Source organism: Lissotriton vulgaris, chromosome 1_1 (assembly GCF_964263255.1).
Source record: "Lissotriton vulgaris chromosome 1_1, aLisVul1.2, whole genome shotgun sequence".
Taxonomy (NCBI): Eukaryota; Metazoa; Chordata; class Amphibia; order Caudata; family Salamandridae; genus Lissotriton; species Lissotriton vulgaris.
Genome location: NC_141685.1, coordinates 1,485,679,363 through 1,485,699,068, shown reverse-complemented (window position 1 = coordinate 1,485,699,068; position 19,706 = coordinate 1,485,679,363).

The window sequence follows — 19,706 nt, the reverse complement described above, 5'->3', positions numbered from 1 at the left end:
TCTGACCCCACCCATTCTGCCCAGGCTCCTCCTATACCCCTCCTCTATGACCTTAACCATTCTGCCCAGGCTCCTCCTCCTCCTATTTGACCCCACCCAATCTGACTAGGCTCCTCCTAAGCCCCTCCTCTGCTGTCTGACCCCACCCATTCTGCCCAGGCTCCTCCTATTTGACCCCACCCAATCTGACTAGGTTCCTCCTAAGCCCCTCCTCTGCTGTCTGACCCCACCTATTCTGCCCAGGCTCTTCCTATACCCCCTCCTCTCTGACTCCACCCATTCTGCCCAGGCTCCTCCCATACCCGTCTGACCCCACCCATTCTGCCCAGGCTCCTCCCATACCCGTCTGACCCCACCCATTCTGCCCAGGCTCCTCCTATACCCCTCCTATTTGACCCCACCCAATCTGACTAGGTTCCTCCTAAGCCCCTCCTCTGCTGTCTGACCCCACCCATTCTGACTAAGCTCCTCCTAAACCCCTCCTCTGCTGTCTGACCCCACCCATTCTGCCCAGGCTCCTCCTATACCCCCTCCTCTCTGACTCCTCCCATTCTGCCCAGGCTCCTCCTATTTGACCCCACCCAATCTGACTAGGCTCCTCCTAAGCCCCTCCTCTCTGACTCCACCCATTCTGCCCAGGCTCCTCCTAAGCCCCTCCTCTGCTGTCTGACCCCACCCATTCTGCCCAGGCTCCTCCCATACCAGTCTGACCCCACCCATTCTGCCCAGGCTCCTCCTATACCCCCTCCTCTCTGACTCCTCCCATTCTGCCCAGGCTCCTCCTATTTGACCCCACCCAATCTGACTAGGCTCCTCCTTTACCCCTCCTCTCTGACCCCACCCAATCTGACTAGGCTCCTCCTAAGCCCCTCCTCTGCTGTCTGACCCCACCCATTCTGCCCAGGCTCCTCCTAAGCCCCTCCTCTGCTGTCTGACCCCACCCATTCTGCCCAGGCTCTTCCTATACCCCCTCCTCTCTGACTCCACCCATTCTGCCCAGGCTCCTCCCATACCCGTCTGACCGCACCCAATCTGCCCAGGCTCCTCCTATACCCCTCCTATTTGACCCCACCCAATCTGACTTGGCTCCTCCTAAACCCCTCCTCTGCTGTCTGACCCCACCCATTCTGCCCAGGCTCCTCCTATACCCCCTCCTCTCTGACTCCACCCATTCTGCCCAGGCTCCTCCCATACCCGTCTGACCCCACCCATTCTGCCCAGGCTCCTCCTATACCCCTCCTATTTGACCCCACCCAATCTGACTTGGCTCCTCCTAAACCCCTCCTCTGCTGTCTGACCCCACCCATTCTGCCCAGGCTCCTCCTATACCCCCTCCTCTCTGACTCCACCCATTCTGCCCAGGCTCCTCCCATACCCATCTGACCCCACCCATTCTGCCCAGGCTCCTCCTAAGCCCCTCCTATTTGACCCCACCCACTCTGACTTGGCTCCTCCTAAACCCCTCCTCTGCTGTCTGACCCCACCCATTCTGCCCAGGCTCCTCCTATACCCCCCTCCTCTCTGACTCCACCCATTCTGCCCAGGCTCCTCCCATACCCGTCTGACCCCACCCATTCTGCCCAGGCTCCTCCTATACCCCTCCTCCTCTCTGACACCACCCAATCTGACTAGGCTCCTCCTAAGCCCCTCCTCTGCTGTCTGACCCCACCCATTCTGCCCAGGCTCCTCCTATACCCCTCCTCTCTGAACCCACCCAATCTGACTAGGCTCCTCCTAAGCCCCTCCTCTGCTGTCTGACCCCACCCATTCTGCCCAGGCTCTTCCTATTTGACCCCACCCAATCTGACTAGGTTCCTCCTAAGCCCCTCCTCTGCTGTCTGGCCCCACCCAACCTTCCCAGGCTCCTCCTATACCCCTTCTCTCTGACCCCACCCAATCTGACTAGGCTCCTCCTAAGCCCCTCCTCTGCTGTCTGACCCCACCCATTCTGCCCAGGCTCCTCCTATACCCCTCCTCTCTGAACCCACCCAATCTGACTAGGCTCCTCCTAAGCCCCTCCTCTGCTGTCTGACCCCACCCATTCTGCCCAGGCTCTTCCTATTTGACCCCACCCAATCTGACTAGGCTCCTCCTAAGCCCCTCCTCTCTGACTCCACCCATTCTGCCCAGGCTCCTCCTAAGCCCCTCCTCTGCTGTCTGACCCCACCCATTCTGCCCAGGCTCCTCCCATACCAGTCTGACCCCACCCATTCTGCCCAGGCTCCTCCTAAGCCCCTCCTCTGCTGTCTGACCCCACCCATTCTGCCCAGGCTCCTCCTATACCCCCTCCTCTCTGACTCCACCCATTCTGCCCAGGCTCCTCCTATTTGACCCCACCCAATCTGACTAGGCTCCTCCTAAGCCCCTCCTCTCTGACTCCACCCATTCTGCCCAGGCTCCTCCCATACCAGTCTGACCCCACCCATTCTGCCCAGGCTCCTCCTATACCCCTCCTATTTGACCCCACCCACTCTGACTTGGCTCCTCCTAAACCCCTCCTCCTCCTCTGCTGTCTGACCCCACCCATTCTGCCCAGGCTCCTCCTATACCCCCCTCCTCTCTGACTCCACCCATTCCGCCCAGGCTCCTCCCATACCTGTCTGACCCCACCCATTCTGCCCAGGCTCCTCCCATACCTGTCTGACCCCACCCATTCTGCTCAGGCTCCTCCTCCTCCTATTTGACCCCACCCAATCTGACTAGGCTCCTCCTAAGCCCCTCCTCTGCTGTCTGACCCCACCCATTCTGCCCAGGCTCCTCCTATTTGACCCCACCCAATCTGACTAGGTTCCTCCTAAGCCCCTCCTCTGCTGTCTGACCCCAACCATTCTGCCCAGGCTCTTCCTATACCCCCTCCTCTCTGACTCCACCCATTCTGCCCAGGCTCCTCCCATACCCGTCTGACCCCACCCATTCTGCCCAGGCTCCTCCCATACCCGTCTGACCCCACCCATTCTGCCCAGGCTCCTCCTATACCCCTCCTATTTGACCCCACCCAATCTGACTAGGTTCCTCCTAAGCCCCTCCTCTGCTGTCTGACCCCACCCATTCTGCCCAGGCTCTTCCTATACCCCCTCCTCTCTGACTCCTCCCATTCTGCCCAGGCTCCTCCTATTTGACCCCACCCAATCTGACTAGGCTCCTCCTAAGCCCCTCCTCTCTGACTCCACCCATTCTGCCCAGGCTCCTCCCATACCAGTCTGACCCCACCCATTCTGCCCAGGCTCCTCCTATACCCCCCTCCTCTCTGACTCCTCCCATTCTGCCCAGGCTCCTCCTATTTGACCCCACCCAATCTGACTAGGCTCCTCCTATACCCCTCCTCTCTGACCCCACCCAATCTGACTAGGCTCCTCCTAAGCCCCTCCTCCTCTGCTGTCTGACCCCACCCATTCTGCACAGGCTCTTCCTATACCCCCTCCTCTCTGACTCCACCCATTCTGCCCAGGCTCCTCCCATACCCGTCTGACCCCACCCATTCTGCCCAGGCTCCTCCTATACCCCTCCTATTTGACCCCACCCAATCTGACTTGGCTCCTCCTAAACCCCTCCTCTGCTGTCTGACCCCACCCATTCTGCCCAGGCTCCTCCTATACCCCCTCCTCTCTGACTCCACCCATTCTGCCCAGGCTCCTCCCATACCCCTCCTCTCTGAACCCACCCAATCTGACTAGGCTCCTCCTAAGCCCCTCCTCTGCTGTCTGACCCCACCCATTCTGCCCAGGCTCCTCCCATACCAGTCTGACCCCACCCATTCTGCCCAGGCTCCTCCTATACCCCCCTCCTCTCTGACTCCTCCCATTCTGCCCAGGCTCCTCCTATTTGACCCCACATAATCTGACTAGGCTCCTCCTAAGCCCCTCCTCTGCTGTCTGACCCCACCCATTCTGCCCAGGCTCCTCCTAAGCCCCTCCTCTGCTGTCTGACCCCACCCATTCTGCCCAGGCTCATCCTATACCCCCTCCTCTCTGACTCCACCCATTCTGCCCAGGCTCCTCCCATACCCGTCTGACCGCACCCATTCTGCCCAGGCTCCTCCTATACCCCTCTTATTTGACCCCAATCTGACTAGGCTCCTCCTAAGCCCCTCCTCTGCTGTCTGACCCCACCCATTCTGACTAAGCTCCTCCTAAACCCCTCCTCTGCTGTCTGACCCCACCCATTCTGCCCAGGCTCCTCCTATACCCCCTCCTCTCTGACTCTACCCATTCTGCCCAGGCTCCTCCCATACCCATCTGACCGCACCCATTCTGCCCAGGCTCCTCCTATACCCCTCCTATTTGACCCCACCCACTCTGACTTGGCTCCTCCTAAACCCCTCCTCTGCTGTCTGACCCCACCCATTCTGCCCAGGCTCCTCCTATACCCCTCCTCTCTGAACCCACCCAATCTGACTAGGCTCCTCCTAAGCCCCTCCTCTGCTGTCTGACCCCACCCATTCTGCCCAAGCTCCTCCTATTTGACCCCACCCAATCTGACTAGGTTCCTCCTAAGCCCCTCCTCTGCTGTCTGGCCCCACCCAACCTTCCCAGGCTCCTCCTATACCCCTTCTCTCTGACCCCACCCAATCTGACTAGGCTCCTCTTAAGCCCCTCCTCTGCTGTCTGACCCCACCCATTCTGCCCAGGCTCTTCCTATACCCCCCTCCTCTCTGACTCCACCCATTCTGCCCAGGCTCCTCCCATACCCGTCTGACCCCACCCATTCTGCCCAGGCTCCTCCTATACCCCTCCTATTTGACCCCACCCACTCTGACTTGGCTCCTCCTAAACCCCTCCTCTGCTGTGTGACCCCACCCATTCTGCCCAGGCTCCTCCTATACCCCCCTCCTCTCTGACTCCACCCATTCTGCCCAGGCTCCTCCCATACCCGTCTGACCCCACCCATTCTGCCCAGGCTCCTCCTATACCCCTCCTCCTCTCTGACCCCACCCAATCTGACTAGGCTCCTCCTAAGCCCCTCCTCTGCTGTCTGACCCCACCCATTCTGCCCAGGCTCCTCCTATACCCCTCCTCTCTGAACCCACCCAATCTGACTAGGCTCCTCCTAAGCCCCTCCTCTGCTGTCTGACCCCACCCATTCTGCCCAGGCTCTTCCTATTTGACCCCACCCAATCTGACTAGGTTCCTCCTAAGCCCCTCCTCTGCTGTCTGGCCCCACCCAACCTTCCCAGGCTCCTCCTATACCCCTTCTCTCTGACCCCACCCAATCTGACTAGGCTCCTCCTAAGCCCCTCCTCTGCTGTCTGACCCCACCCATTCTGCCCAGGCTCCTCCTATACCCCTCCTCTCTGAACCCACCCAATCAGACTAGGCTCCTCCTAAGCCCCTCCTCTGCTGTCTGACCCCACCCATTCTGCCCAGGCTCTTCCTATTTGACCCCACCCAATCTGACTAGGCTCCTCCTAAGCCCCTCCTCTCTGACTCCACCCATTCTGCCCAGGCTCCTCCCATACCAGTCTGACCCCACCCATTCTGCCCAGGCTCCTCATATACCCCTCCTATTTGACCCCACCCACTCTGACTTGGCTCCTCCTAAACCCCTCCTCCTCCTCTGCTGTCTGACCCCACCCATTCTGCCCAGGCTCCTCCTATACCCCCCTCCTCTCTGACTCCACCCATTCCGCCCAGGCTCCTCCCATACCTGTCTGACCCCACCCATTCTGCCAAGGCTCCTCCCATACCTGTCTGACCCCACCCATTCTGCCCAGGCTCCTCCTCCTCCTATTTGACCCCACCCAATCTGACTAGGCTCCTCCTAAGCCCCTCCTCTGCTGTCTGACCCCACCCATTCTGCCCAGGCTCCTCCTATTTGACCCCACCCATTCTGCCCAGGCTCCTCCTATACCCCTCCTATTTGACCCCACCCAATCTGACTAGGTTCCTCCTAAGCCCCTCCTCTGCTGTCTGACCCCACCCATTCTGCCCAGGCTCTTCCTATACCCCCTCCTCTCTGACTCCTCCCATTCTGCCCAGGCTCCTCCTATTTGACCCCACCCAATCTGACTAGGCTCCTCCTAAGCCCCTCCTCTCTGACTCCACCCATTCTGCCCAGGCTCCTCCCATACCAGTCTGACCCCACCCATTCTGCCCAGGCTCCTCCTATACCCCCCTCCTCTCTGACTCCTCCCATTCTGCCCAGGCTCCTCCTATTTGACCCCACCCAATCTGACTAGGCTCCTCCTATACCCCTCCTCTCTGACCCCACCCAATCTGACTAGGCTCCTCCTAAGCCCCTCCTCCTCTGCTGTCTGACCCCACCCATTCTGCACAGGCTCTTCCTATACCCCCTCCTCTCTGACTCCACCCATTCTGCCCAGGCTCCTCCCATACCCGTCTGACCCCACCCATTCTGCCCAGGCTCCTCCTATACCCCTCCTATTTGACCCCACCCAATCTGACTTGGCTCCTCCTAAACCCCTCCTCTGCTGTCTGACCCCACCCATTCTGCCCAGGCTCCTCCTATACCCCCTCCTCTCTGACTCCACCCATTCTGCCCAGGCTCCTCCCATACCCCTCCTCTCTGAACCCACCCAATCTGACTAGGCTCCTCCTAAGCCCCTCCTCTGCTGTCTGACCCCACCCATTCTGCCCAGGCTCCTCCCATACCAGTCTGACCCCACCCATTCTGCCCAGGCTCCTCCTATACCCCCCTCCTCTCTGACTCCTCCCATTCTGCCCAGGCTCCTCCTATTTGACCCCACATAATCTGACTAGGCTCCTCCTAAGCCCCTCCTCTGCTGTCTGACCCCACCCATTCTGCCCAGGCTCCTCCTAAGCCCCTCCTCTGCTGTCTGACCCCACCCATTCTGCCCAGGCTCATCCTATACCCCCTCCTCTCTGACTCCACCCATTCTGCCCAGGCTCCTCCCATACCCGTCTGACCGCACCCATTCTGCCCAGGCTCCTCCTATACCCCTCTTATTTGACCCCAATCTGACTAGGCTCCTCCTAAGCCCCTCCTCTGCTGTCTGACCCCACCCATTCTGACTAAGCTCCTCCTAAACCCCTCCTCTGCTGTCTGACCCCACCCATTCTGCCCAGGCTCCTCCTATACCCCCTCCTCTCTGACTCTACCCATTCTGCCCAGGCTCCTCCCATACCCATCTGACCGCACCCATTCTGCCCAGGCTCCTCCTATACCCCTCCTATTTGACCCCACCCACTCTGACTTGGCTCCTCCTAAACCCCTCCTCTGCTGTCTGACCCCACCCATTCTGCCCAGGCTCCTCCTATACCCCTCCTCTCTGAACCCACCCAATCTGACTAGGCTCCTCCTAAGCCCCTCCTCTGCTGTCTGACCCCACCCATTCTGCCCAAGCTCCTCCTATTTGACCCCACCCAATCTGACTAGGTTCCTCCTAAGCCCCTCCTCTGCTGTCTGGCCCCACCCAACCTTCCCAGGCTCCTCCTATACCCCTTCTCTCTGACCCCACCCAATCTGACTAGGCTCCTCTTAAGCCCCTCCTCTGCTGTCTGACCCCACCCATTCTGCCCAGGCTCTTCCTATACCCCCCTCCTCTCTGACTCCACCCATTCTGCCCAGGCTCCTCCCATACCCGTCTGACCCCACCCATTCTGCCCAGGCTCCTCCTATACCCCTCCTATTTGACCCCACCCACTCTGACTTGGCTCCTCCTAAACCCCTCCTCTGCTGTGTGACCCCACCCATTCTGCCCAGGCTCCTCCTATACCCCCCTCCTCTCTGACTCCACCCATTCTGCCCAGGCTCCTCCCATACCCGTCTGACCCCACCCATTCTGCCCAGGCTCCTCCTATACCCCTCCTCCTCTCTGACCCCACCCAATCTGACTAGGCTCCTCCTAAGCCCCTCCTCTGCTGTCTGACCCCACCCATTCTGCCCAGGCTCCTCCTATACCCCTCCTCTCTGAACCCACCCAATCTGACTAGGCTCCTCCTAAGCCCCTCCTCTGCTGTCTGACCCCACCCATTCTGCCCAGGCTCTTCCTATTTGACCCCACCCAATCTGACTAGGTTCCTCCTAAGCCCCTCCTCTGCTGTCTGGCCCCACCCAACCTTCCCAGGCTCCTCCTATACCCCTTCTCTGTGACCCCACCCAATCTGACTAGGCTCCTCCTAAGCCCCTCCTCTGCTGTCTGACCCCACCCATTCTGCCCAGGCTCCTCCTATACCCCTCCTCTCTGAACCCACCCAATCAGACTAGGCTCCTCCTAAGCCCCTCCTCTGCTGTCTGACCCCACCCATTCTGCCCAGGCTCTTCCTATTTGACCCCACCCAATCTGACTAGGCTCCTCCTAAGCCCCTCCTCTCTGACTCCACCCATTCTGCCCAGGCTCCTCCCATACCAGTCTGACCCCACCCATTCTGCCCAGGCTCCTCATATACCCCTCCTATTTGACCCCACCCACTCTGACTTGGCTCCTCCTAAACCCCTCCTCCTCCTCTGCTGTCTGACCCCACCCATTCTGCCCAGGCTCCTCCTATACCCCCCTCCTCTCTGACTCCACCCATTCCGCCCAGGCTCCTCCCATACCTGTCTGACCCCACCCATTCTGCCAAGGCTCCTCCCATACCTGTCTGACCCCACCCATTCTGCCCAGGCTCCTCCTCCTCCTATTTGACCCCACCCAATCTGACTAGGCTCCTCCTAAGCCCCTCCTCTGCTGTCTGACCCCACCCATTCTGCCCAGGCTCCTCCTATTTGACCCCACCCAATCTGACTAGGCTCCTCCTAAGCCCCTCCTCTGCTGTCTGACCCCAGCCATTCTGCCCAGGCTCTTCCTATACCCCCTCCTCTCTGACTCCACCCATTCTGCCCAGGCTCCTCCCATACCCGTCTGACCCCACCCATTCTGCCCAGGCTCCTCCTATACCCCTCCTATTTGACCCCACCCAATCTGACTAGGTTCCTCCCAAGCCCCTCCTCTGCTGTCTGACCCCACCCATTCTGACTAAGCTCCTCCTAAACCCCTCCTCTGCTGTCTGACCCCACCCATTCTGCCCAGGCTCCTCCTATACCCCCTCCTCTCTGACTCCTCCCATTCTGCCCAGGCTCCTCCTATTTGACCCCACCCAATCTGACTAGGCTCCTCCTAAGCCCCTCCTCTCTGACTCCACCCATTCTGCCCAGGCTCCTCCCATACCAGTCTGACCCCACCCATTCTGCCCAGGCTCCTCCTATACCCCCTCCTCTCTGACTCCTCCCATTCTGCCCAGGCTCCTCCTATTTGACCCCACCCAATCTGACTAGGCTCCTCCTATACCCCTCCTCTCTGACCCCACCCAATCTGACTAGGCTCCTCCTAAGCCCCTCCTCCTCTGCTGTCTGACCCCACCCATTCTGCCCAGGCTCTTCCTATACCCCCTCCTCTCTGACTCCACCCATTCTGCCCAGGCTCCTCCTATACCCCTCCTATTTGACCCCACCCACTCTGACTTGGCTCCTCCTAAACCCCTCCTCTGCTGTCTGACCCCACCCATTCTGCCCAGACTCCTCCTATACCCCCCTCCTCTCTGACTCCACCCAATCTGACTAGGCTCCTCCTAAGCCCCTCCTCTGCTGTCTGACCCCACCCATTCTGCCCAGGCTCCTCCAATACCCCTCCTCTCTGAACCCACCCAATCTGACTAGGCTCCTCCTAAGCCCCTCCTCTGCTGTCTGACCCCACCCATTCTGCCCAGGCTCCTCCCATACCAGTCTGACCCCACCCATTCTGCCCAGGCTCCTCCTATACCCCCCTCCTCTCTGACTCCTCCCATTCTGCCCAGGCTCCTCCTATTTGACCCCACATAATCTGACTAGGCTCCTCCTATACCCCTCCTCTCTGACCCCACCCAATCTGACTAGGCTCCTCCTAAGCCCCTCCTCTGCTGTCTGACCCCACCCATTCTGCCCAGGCTCCTCCTAAGCCCTTCCTCTCTGACCCCACCCATTCTGCCCAGGCTCCTCCTAAGCCCCTCCTCTGCTGTCTGACCCCACCCATTCTGCCCAGGCTCCTCCTATACCCCTCCTCTCTGACCCCACCCAATCTGACTAGGCTCCTCCCATACCCATCTGACCGCACCCATTCTGCCCAGGCTCCTCCTATACCCCTCCTATTTGACCCCACCCACTCTGACTTGGCTCCTCCTAAACCCCCTCCTCTGCTGTCTGACCCCACCCATTCTGCCCAGGCTCCTCCTATACCCCTCCTCTCTGACCCCACCCAATCTGACTAGGCTCCTCCTAAGCCCTTCCTCTGCTGTCTGACCCCACCCATTCTGCCCAGGCTCCTCCTAAGCCCCTCCTCTGCTGTCTGACCCCACCCATTCTGCCCAGGCTCCTCCTATACCCCTCCTCTCTGAACCCACCCAATCTGACTAGGCTCCTCCTAAGCCCCTCCTCTGCTGTCTGACCCCACCCATTCTGCCCAGGCTCTTCCTATTTGACCCCACCCAATCTGACTAGGTTCCTCCTAAGCCCCTCCTCTGCTGTCTGGCCCCACCCAACCTTCCCAGGCTCCTCCTATACCCCTTCTCTCTGACCCCACCCAATCTGACTAGGCTCCTCCTAAGCCCCTCCTCTGCTGTCTGACCCCACCCATTCTGCCCAGGCTCCTCCTATACCCCTCCTCTCTGAACCCACCCAATCTGACTAGGCTCCTCCTAAGCCCCTCCTCTGCTGTCTGACCCCACCCATTCTGCCCAGGCTCTTCCTATTTGACCCCACCCAATCTGACTAGGCTCCTCCTAAGCCCCTCCTCTCTGACTCCACCCATTCTGCCCAGGCTCCTCCTAAGCCCCTCCTCTGCTGTCTGACCCCACCCATTCTGCCCAGGCTCCTCCCATACCAGTCTGACCCCACCCATTCTGCCCAGGCTCCTCCTAAGCCCCTCCTCTGCTGTCTGACCCCACCCATTCTGCCCAGGCTCCTCCTATACCCCCTCCTCTCTGACTCCACCCATTCTGCCCAGGCTCCTCCTATTTGACCCCACCCAATCTGACTAGGCTCCTCCTAAGCCCCTCCTCTCTGACTCCACCCATTCTGCCCAGGCTCCTCCCATACCAGTCTGACCCCACCCATTCTGCCCAGGCTCCTCCTATACCCCTCCTATTTGACCCCACCCACTCTGACTTGGCTCCTCCTAAACCCCTCCTCCTCCTCTGCTGTCTGACCCCACCCATTCTGCCCAGGCTCCTCCTATACCCCCCTCCTCTCTGACTCCACCCATTCCGCCCAGGCTCCTCCCATACCTGTCTGACCCCACCCATTCTGCCCAGGCTCCTCCCATACCTGTCTGACCCCACCCATTCTGCTCAGGCTCCTCCTCCTCCTATTTGACCCCACCCAATCTGACTAGGCTCCTCCTAAGCCCCTCCTCTGCTGTCTGACCCCACCCATTCTGCCCAGGCTCCTCCTATTTGACCCCACCCAATCTGACTAGGTTCCTCCTAAGCCCCTCCTCTGCTGTCTGACCCCAACCATTCTGCCCAGGCTCTTCCTATACCCCCTCCTCTCTGACTCCACCCATTCTGCCCAGGCTCCTCCCATACCCGTCTGACCCCACCCATTCTGCCCAGGCTCCTCCCATACCCGTCTGACCCCACCCATTCTGCCCAGGCTCCTCCTATACCCCTCCTATTTGACCCCACCCAATCTGACTAGGTTCCTCCTAAGCCCCTCCTCTGCTGTCTGACCCCACCCATTCTGCCCAGGCTCTTCCTATACCCCCTCCTCTCTGACTCCTCCCATTCTGCCCAGGCTCCTCCTATTTGACCCCACCCAATCTGACTAGGCTCCTCCTAAGCCCCTCCTCTCTGACTCCACCCATTCTGCCCAGGCTCCTCCCATACCAGTCTGACCCCACCCATTCTGCCCAGGCTCCTCCTATACCCCCCTCCTCTCTGACTCCTCCCATTCTGCCCAGGCTCCTCCTATTTGACCCCACCCAATCTGACTAGGCTCCTCCTATACCCCTCCTCTCTGACCCCACCCAATCTGACTAGGCTCCTCCTAAGCCCCTCCTCCTCTGCTGTCTGACCCCACCCATTCTGCACAGGCTCTTCCTATACCCCCTCCTCTCTGACTCCACCCATTCTGCCCAGGCTCCTCCCATACCCGTCTGACCCCACCCATTCTGCCCAGGCTCCTCCTATACCCCTCCTATTTGACCCCACCCAATCTGACTTGGCTCCTCCTAAACCCCTCCTCTGCTGTCTGACCCCACCCATTCTGCCCAGGCTCCTCCTATACCCCCTCCTCTCTGACTCCACCCATTCTGCCCAGGCTCCTCCCATACCCCTCCTCTTTGAACCCACCCAATCTGACTAGGCTCCTCCTAAGCCCCTCCTCTGCTGTCTGACCCCACCCATTCTGCCCAGGCTCCTCCCATACCAGTCTGACCCCACCCATTCTGCCCAGGCTCCTCCTATACCCCCCTCCTCTCTGACTCCTCCCATTCTGCCCAGGCTCCTCCTATTTGACCCCACATAATCTGACTAGGCTCCTCCTAAGCCCCTCCTCTGCTGTCTGACCCCACCCATTCTGCCCAGGCTCCTCCTAAGCCCCTCCTCTGCTGTCTGACCCCACCCATTCTGCCCAGGCTCATCCTATACCCCCTCCTCTCTGACTCCACCCATTCTGCCCAGGCTCCTCCCATACCCGTCTGACCGCACCCATTCTGCCCAGGCTCCTCCTATACCCCTCTTATTTGACCCCAATCTGACTAGGCTCCTCCTAAGCCCCTCCTCTGCTGTCTGACCCCACCCATTCTGACTAAGCTCCTCCTAAACCCCTCCTCTGCTGTCTGACCCCACCCATTCTGCCCAGGCTCCTCCTATACCCCCTCCTCTCTGACTCTACCCATTCTGCCCAGGCTCCTCCCATACCCATCTGACCGCACCCATTCTGCCCAGGCTCCTCCTATACCCCTCCTATTTGACCCCACCCACTCTGACTTGGCTCCTCCTAAACCCCTCCTCTGCTGTCTGACCCCACCCATTCTGCCCAGGCTCCTCCTATACCCCTCCTCTCTGAACCCACCCAATCTGACTAGGCTCCTCCTAAGCCCCTCCTCTGCTGTCTGACCCCACCCATTCTGCCCAAGCTCCTCCTATTTGACCCCACCCAATCTGACTAGGTTCCTCCTAAGCCCCTCCTCTGCTGTCTGGCCCCACCCAACCTTCCCAGGCTCCTCCTATACCCCTTCTCTCTGACCCCACCCAATCTGACTAGGCTCCTCTTAAGCCCCTCCTCTGCTGTCTGACCCCACCCATTCTGCCCAGGCTCTTCCTATACCCCCCTCCTCTCTGACTCCACCCATTCTGCCCAGGCTCCTCCCATACCCGTCTGACCCCACCCATTCTGCCCAGGCTCCTCCTATACCCCTCCTATTTGACCCCACCCACTCTGACTTGGCTCCTCCTAAACCCCTCCTCTGCTGTGTGACCCCACCCATTCTGCCCAGGCTCCTCCTATACCCCCCTCCTCTCTGACTCCACCCATTCTGCCCAGGCTCCTCCCATACCCGTCTGACCCCACCCATTCTGCCCAGGCTCCTCCTATACCCCTCCTCCTCTCTGACCCCACCCAATCTGACTAGGCTCCTCCTAAGCCCCTCCTCTGCTGTCTGACCCCACCCATTCTGCCCAGGCTCCTCCTATACCCCTCCTCTCTGAACCCACCCAATCTGACTAGGCTCCTCCTAAGCCCCTCCTCTGCTGTCTGACCCCACCCATTCTGCCCAGGCTCTTCCTATTTGACCCCACCCAATCTGACTAGGTTCCTCCTAAGCCCCTCCTCTGCTGTCTGGCCCCACCCAACCTTCCCAGGCTCCTCCTATACCCCTTCTCTCTGACCCCACCCAATCTGACTAGGCTCCTCCTAAGCCCCTCCTCTGCTGTCTGACCCCACCCATTCTGCCCAGGCTCCTCCTATACCCCTCCTCTCTGAACCCACCCAATCAGACTAGGCTCCTCCTAAGCCCCTCCTCTGCTGTCTGACCCCACCCATTCTGCCCAGGCTCTTCCTATTTGACCCCACCCAATCTGACTAGGCTCCTCCTAAGCCCCTCCTCTCTGACTCCACCCATTCTGCCCAGGCTCCTCCCATACCAGTCTGACCCCACCCATTCTGCCCAGGCTCCTCATATACCCCTCCTATTTGACCCCACCCACTCTGACTTGGCTCCTCCTAAACCCCTCCTCCTCCTCTGCTGTCTGACCCCACCCATTCTGCCCAGGCTCCTCCTATACCCCCCTCCTCTCTGACTCCACCCATTCCGCCCAGGCTCCTCCCATACCTGTCTGACCCCACCCATTCTGCCAAGGCTCCTCCCATACCTGTCTGACCCCACCCATTCTGCCCAGGCTCCTCCTCCTCCTATTTGACCCCACCCAATCTGACTAGGCTCCTCCTAAGCCCCTCCTCTGCTGTCTGACCCCACCCATTCTGCCCAGGCTCCTCCTATTTGACCCCACCCAATCTGACTAGGCTCCTCCTAAGCCCCTCCTCTGCTGTCTGACCCCAGCCATTCTGCCCAGGCTCTTCCTATACCCCCTCCTCTCTGACTCCACCCATTCTGCCCAGGCTCCTCCCATACCCGTCTGACCCCACCCATTCTGCCCAGGCTCCTCCTATACCCCTCCTATTTGACCCCACCCAATCTGACTAGGTTCCTCCCAAGCCCCTCCTCTGCTGTCTGACCCCACCCATTCTGACTAAGCTCCTCCTAAACCCCTCCTCTGCTGTCTGACCCCACCCATTCTGCCCAGGCTCCTCCTATACCCCCTCCTCTCTGACTCCTCCCATTCTGCCCAGGCTCCTCCTATTTGACCCCACCCAATCTGACTAGGCTCCTCCTAAGCCCCTCCTCTCTGACTCCACCCATTCTGCCCAGGCTCCTCCCATACCAGTCTGACCCCACCCATTCTGCCCAGGCTCCTCCTATACCCCCTCCTCTCTGACTCCTCCCATTCTGCCCAGGCTCCTCCTATTTGACCCCACCCAATCTGACTAGGCTCCTCCTATACCCCTCCTCTCTGACCCCACCCAATCTGACTAGGCTCCTCCTAAGCCCCTCCTCCTCTGCTGTCTGACCCCACCCATTCTGCCCAGGCTCTTCCTATACCCCCTCCTCTCTGACTCCACCCATTCTGCCCAGGCTCCTCCTATACCCCTCCTATTTGACCCCACCCACTCTGACTTGGCTCCTCCTAAACCCCTCCTCTGCTGTCTGACCCCACCCATTCTGCCCAGACTCCTCCTATACCCCCCTCCTCTCTGACTCCACCCAATCTGACTAGGCTCCTCCTAAGCCCCTCCTCTGCTGTCTGACCCCACCCATTCTGCCCAGGCTCCTCCTATACCCCTCCTCTCTGAACCCACCCAATCTGACTAGGCTCCTCCTAAGCCCCTCCTCTGCTGTCTGACCCCACCCATTCTGCCCAGGCTCCTCCCATACCAGTCTGACCCCACCCATTCTGCCCAGGCTCCTCCTATACCCCCCTCCTCTCTGACTCCTCCCATTCTGCCCAGGCTCCTCCTATTTGACCCCACATAATCTGACTAGGCTCCTCCTATACCCCTCCTCTCTGACCCCACCCAATCTGACTAGGCTCCTCCTAAGCCCCTCCTCTGCTGTCTGACCCCACCCATTCTGCCCAGGCTCCTCCTAAGCCCTTCCTCTCTGACCCCACCCATTCTGCCCAGGCTCCTCCTAAGCCCCTCCTCTGCTGTCTGACCCCACCCATTCTGCCCAGGCTCCTCCTATACCCCTCCTCTCTGACCCCACCCAATCTGACTAGGCTCCTCCCATACCCATCTGACCGCACCCATTCTGCCCAGGCTCCTCCTATACCCCTCCTATTTGACCCCACCCACTCTGACTTGGCTCCTCCTAAACCCCCTCCTCTGCTGTCTGACCCCACCCATTCTGCCCAGGCTCCTCCTATACCCCTCCTCTCTGACCCCACCCAATCTGACTAGGCTCCTCCTAAGCCCTTCCTCTGCTGTCTGACCCCACCCATTCTGCCCAGGCTCCTCCTAAGCCCCTCCTCTGCTGTCTGACCCCACCCATTCTGCCCAGGCTCCTCCTATACCCCTCCTCTCTGAACCCACCCAATCTGACTAGGCTCCTCCTAAGCCCCTCCTCTGCTGTCTGACCCCACCCATTCTGCCCAAGCTCCTCCTATTTGACCCCACCCAATCTGACTAGGTTCCTCCTAAGCCCCTCCTCTGCTGTCTGGCCCCACCCAACCTTCCCAGGCTCCTCCTATACCCCTTCTCTCTGACCCCACCCAATCTGACTAGGCTCCTCCTAAGCCCCTCCTCTGCTGTCTGACCCCACCCATTCTGCCCAGGCTCTTCCTATACCCCCTCCTCTCTGACTCCACCCATTCTGCCCAGGCTCCTCCCATACCCGTCTGACCCCACCCATTATGCCCAGGCTCCTCCTATACCCCTCCTATTTGACCCCACCCACTCTGACTTGGCTCCTCCTAAACCCCTCCTCCTCTGCTGTCTGACCCCACCCATTATGCCCAGGCTACTCCTATACCCCCTCCTCTCTGACTCCACCCATTCCGCCCAGGCTCCTCCCATACCTGTCTGACCCCACCCATTCTGCCCAGGCTCCTCCTATACCCCTCCTCTATGACCTTACCCATTCTGCCCAGGCTCCTCCTCCTCCTATTTGACCCCACCCAATCTGACTAGGCTCCTCCTAAGCCCCTCCTCTCTGACTCCACCCATTCTGCCCAGGCTCCTCCTAAGCCCCTCCTCTGCTGTCTGACCCCACCCATTCTGCCCAGGCTCCTCCTAAGCCCCTCCTCCTCTGCTGTCTGACCCCACCCATTCTGCCCAGGCTCTTCCTATACCCCCTCCTCTCTGACTCCACCCATTCTGCCCAGGCTCCTCCCATACCCATCTGACCGCACCCATTCTGCCCAGGCTCCTCCTATACCCCTCCTATTTGACCCCACCCAATCTGACTTGGCTCCTCCTAAACCCCTCCTCTGCTGTCTGACCCCACCCATTCTGCCCAGGCTCCTCCTATACCCCCTCTTCTCTGACTCCACCCATTCTGCCCAGGCTCCTCCCATACCCGTCTGACCGCACCCATTCTGCCCAGGCTCCTCCTATACCCCTCCTATTTGACCCCACCCAATCTGACTTGGCTCCTCCTAAACCCCTCCTCTGCTGTCTGACCCCACCCATTCTGCCCAGGCTCCTCCCATACCCGTCTGACCCCACCCATTCTGCCCAGGCTCCTCCCATACCCGTCTGACCCCACCCATTCTGCCCAGGCTCCTCCCATACCCATCTGACTCCACCCATTCTGCCCAGGCTCCTCCCATACCCGTCTGACCCCACCCATTCTGCCCAGGCTCCTCCTATACCCCTCCTATTTGACCCCACCCACTCTGACTTGGCTCCTCCTAAACCCCTCCTCTGCTGTCTGACCCCACCCATTCTGCCCAGGCTCCTCCTATTTGACCCCACCCAATCCGACTAGGTTCCTCCTAAGCCCCTCCTCTGCTGTATGACCCCACCCATTCTGCCCAGGCTCCTCCCATACCAGTCTGACCCCACCCATTCTGCCCAGGCTCCTCCTATACCCCCCTCCTCTCTGACTTCTCCCATTCTGCCCAGGCTCCTCCTATTTGACCCCACCCAATCTGACTAGGCTCCTCCTATACCCCTCCTCTCTGACCCCACCCAATCCGACTAGGTTCCTCCTAAGCCCCTCCTCTGCTGTCTGACCCCACCCATTCTGCCCAGGCTCCTCCTAAGCCCCTCCTCTGCTGTCTGACCCCACCCATTCTGCCCAGGCTCTTCCTATACCCCCTCCTCTCTGACTCCACACATTCTGCCCAGGCTCCTCCCATACCCGTCTGACCGCACCCAATCTGCCCAGGCTCCTCCTATACCCCTCCTCTCTGACCCCACCCAATCTGACTAGGCTCCTCCTAAGCCCCTCCTCTGCTGTCTGACCCCACCCATTCTGCCCAGGCTCTTCCTATACCCCCTCCTCTCTGACTCCACACATTCTGCCCAGGCTCCTCCCATACCCGTCTGACCGCACCCAATCTGCCCAGGCTCCTCCTATACCCCTCCTATTTGACCCCACCCAATCTGACTTGGCTCCTCCTAAACCCCTCCTCCGCTGTCTGACCCCACCCATTCTGCCCAGGCTCCTCCTATACCCCCTCCTCTCTGACTCCACCCATTCTGCCCAGGCTCCTCCCATACCCGTCTGACCCCACCCATTCTGCCCAGGCTCCTCCTATACCCCTCCTCCTCTCCGACCCCACCCAATCTGACTAGGCTCCTCCTAAGCCCCTCCTCTGCTGTCTGACCCCACCCATTCTGCCCAGGCTCCTCCTATACCCCTCCTCTCTGAACCCACCCAATCTGACTAGGCTCCTCCTAAGCCCCTCCTCTGCTGTCTGACCCCACCCATTCTGCCCAGGCTCCTCCCATACCAGTCCAACCCCACCCATTCTGCCCTGGCCCCTCCTCTCTGACTCCACCCATTCTGCCCAGGCTCCTCCCATACCCGTCTGACCCCACCCATTCTGCCCAGGCTCCTCCTATACCCCTCCTATTTGACACCACCCACTCTGACTTGGCTCCTCCTAAACCCCTCCTCTGCTGTCTGACCCCACCCATTCTGCCCAGGCTCCTCCTATACCCCTCCTATTTGACCCCACCCACTCTGACTTGGCTCCTCCTAAACCCCTCCTCTGCTGTCTGACCCCACCCATTCTGCCCAGGCTCCTCCTATACCCCTCTTATTTGACCCCAATCTTACTAGGCTCCTCCTAAGCCCCTTCCCTCCTCTCTGACTCCTCCCATTCTGCCCAGGCTCCTCCTATTTGACCCCACCCAATCTGACTAGGCTACTCCTATACCCCTCCTCTCTGACCCCACCCATTCTGCCCAGGCTCTTCCTATTTGACCCCACCCAATCTGACTAGGCTCCTCCTAAGCCCCTCCTCTCTGACTCCACCCATTCTGCCCAGGCTCCTCCCATACCAGTCTGACCCCACCCATTCTGCCCAGGCTCCTCATATACCCCTCCTATTTGACCCCACCCACTCTGACTTGGCTCCTCCTAAACCCCTCCTCCTCCTCTGCTGTCTGACCCCACCCATTCTGCCCAGGCTCCTCCTATACCCCCCTCCTCTCTGACTCCACCCATTCCGCCCAGGCTCCTCCCATACCTGTCTGACCCCACCCATTCTGCCAAGGCTCCTCCCATACCTGTCTGACCCCACCCATTCTGCCCAGGCTCCTCCTCCTCCTATTTGACCCCACCCAATCTGACTAGGCTCCTCCTAAGCCCCTCCTCTGCTGTCTGACCCCACCCATTCTGCCCAGGCTCCTCCTATTTGACCCCACCCAATCTGACTAGGCTCCTCCTAAGCCCCTCCTCTGCTGTCTGACCCCAGCCATTCTGCCCAGGCTCTTCCTATACCCCCTCCTCTCTGACTCCACCCATTCTGCCCAGGCTCCTCCCATACCCGTCTGACCCCACCCATTCTGCCCAGGCTCCTCCTATACCCCTCCTATTTGACCCCACCCAATCTGACTAGGTTCCTCCCAAGCCCCTCCTCTGCTGTCTGACCCCACCCATTCTGACTAAGCTCCTCCTAAACCCCTCCTCTGCTGTCTGACCCCACCCATTCTGCCCAGGCTCCTCCTATACCCCCTCCTCTCTGACTCCTCCCATTCTGCCCAGGCTC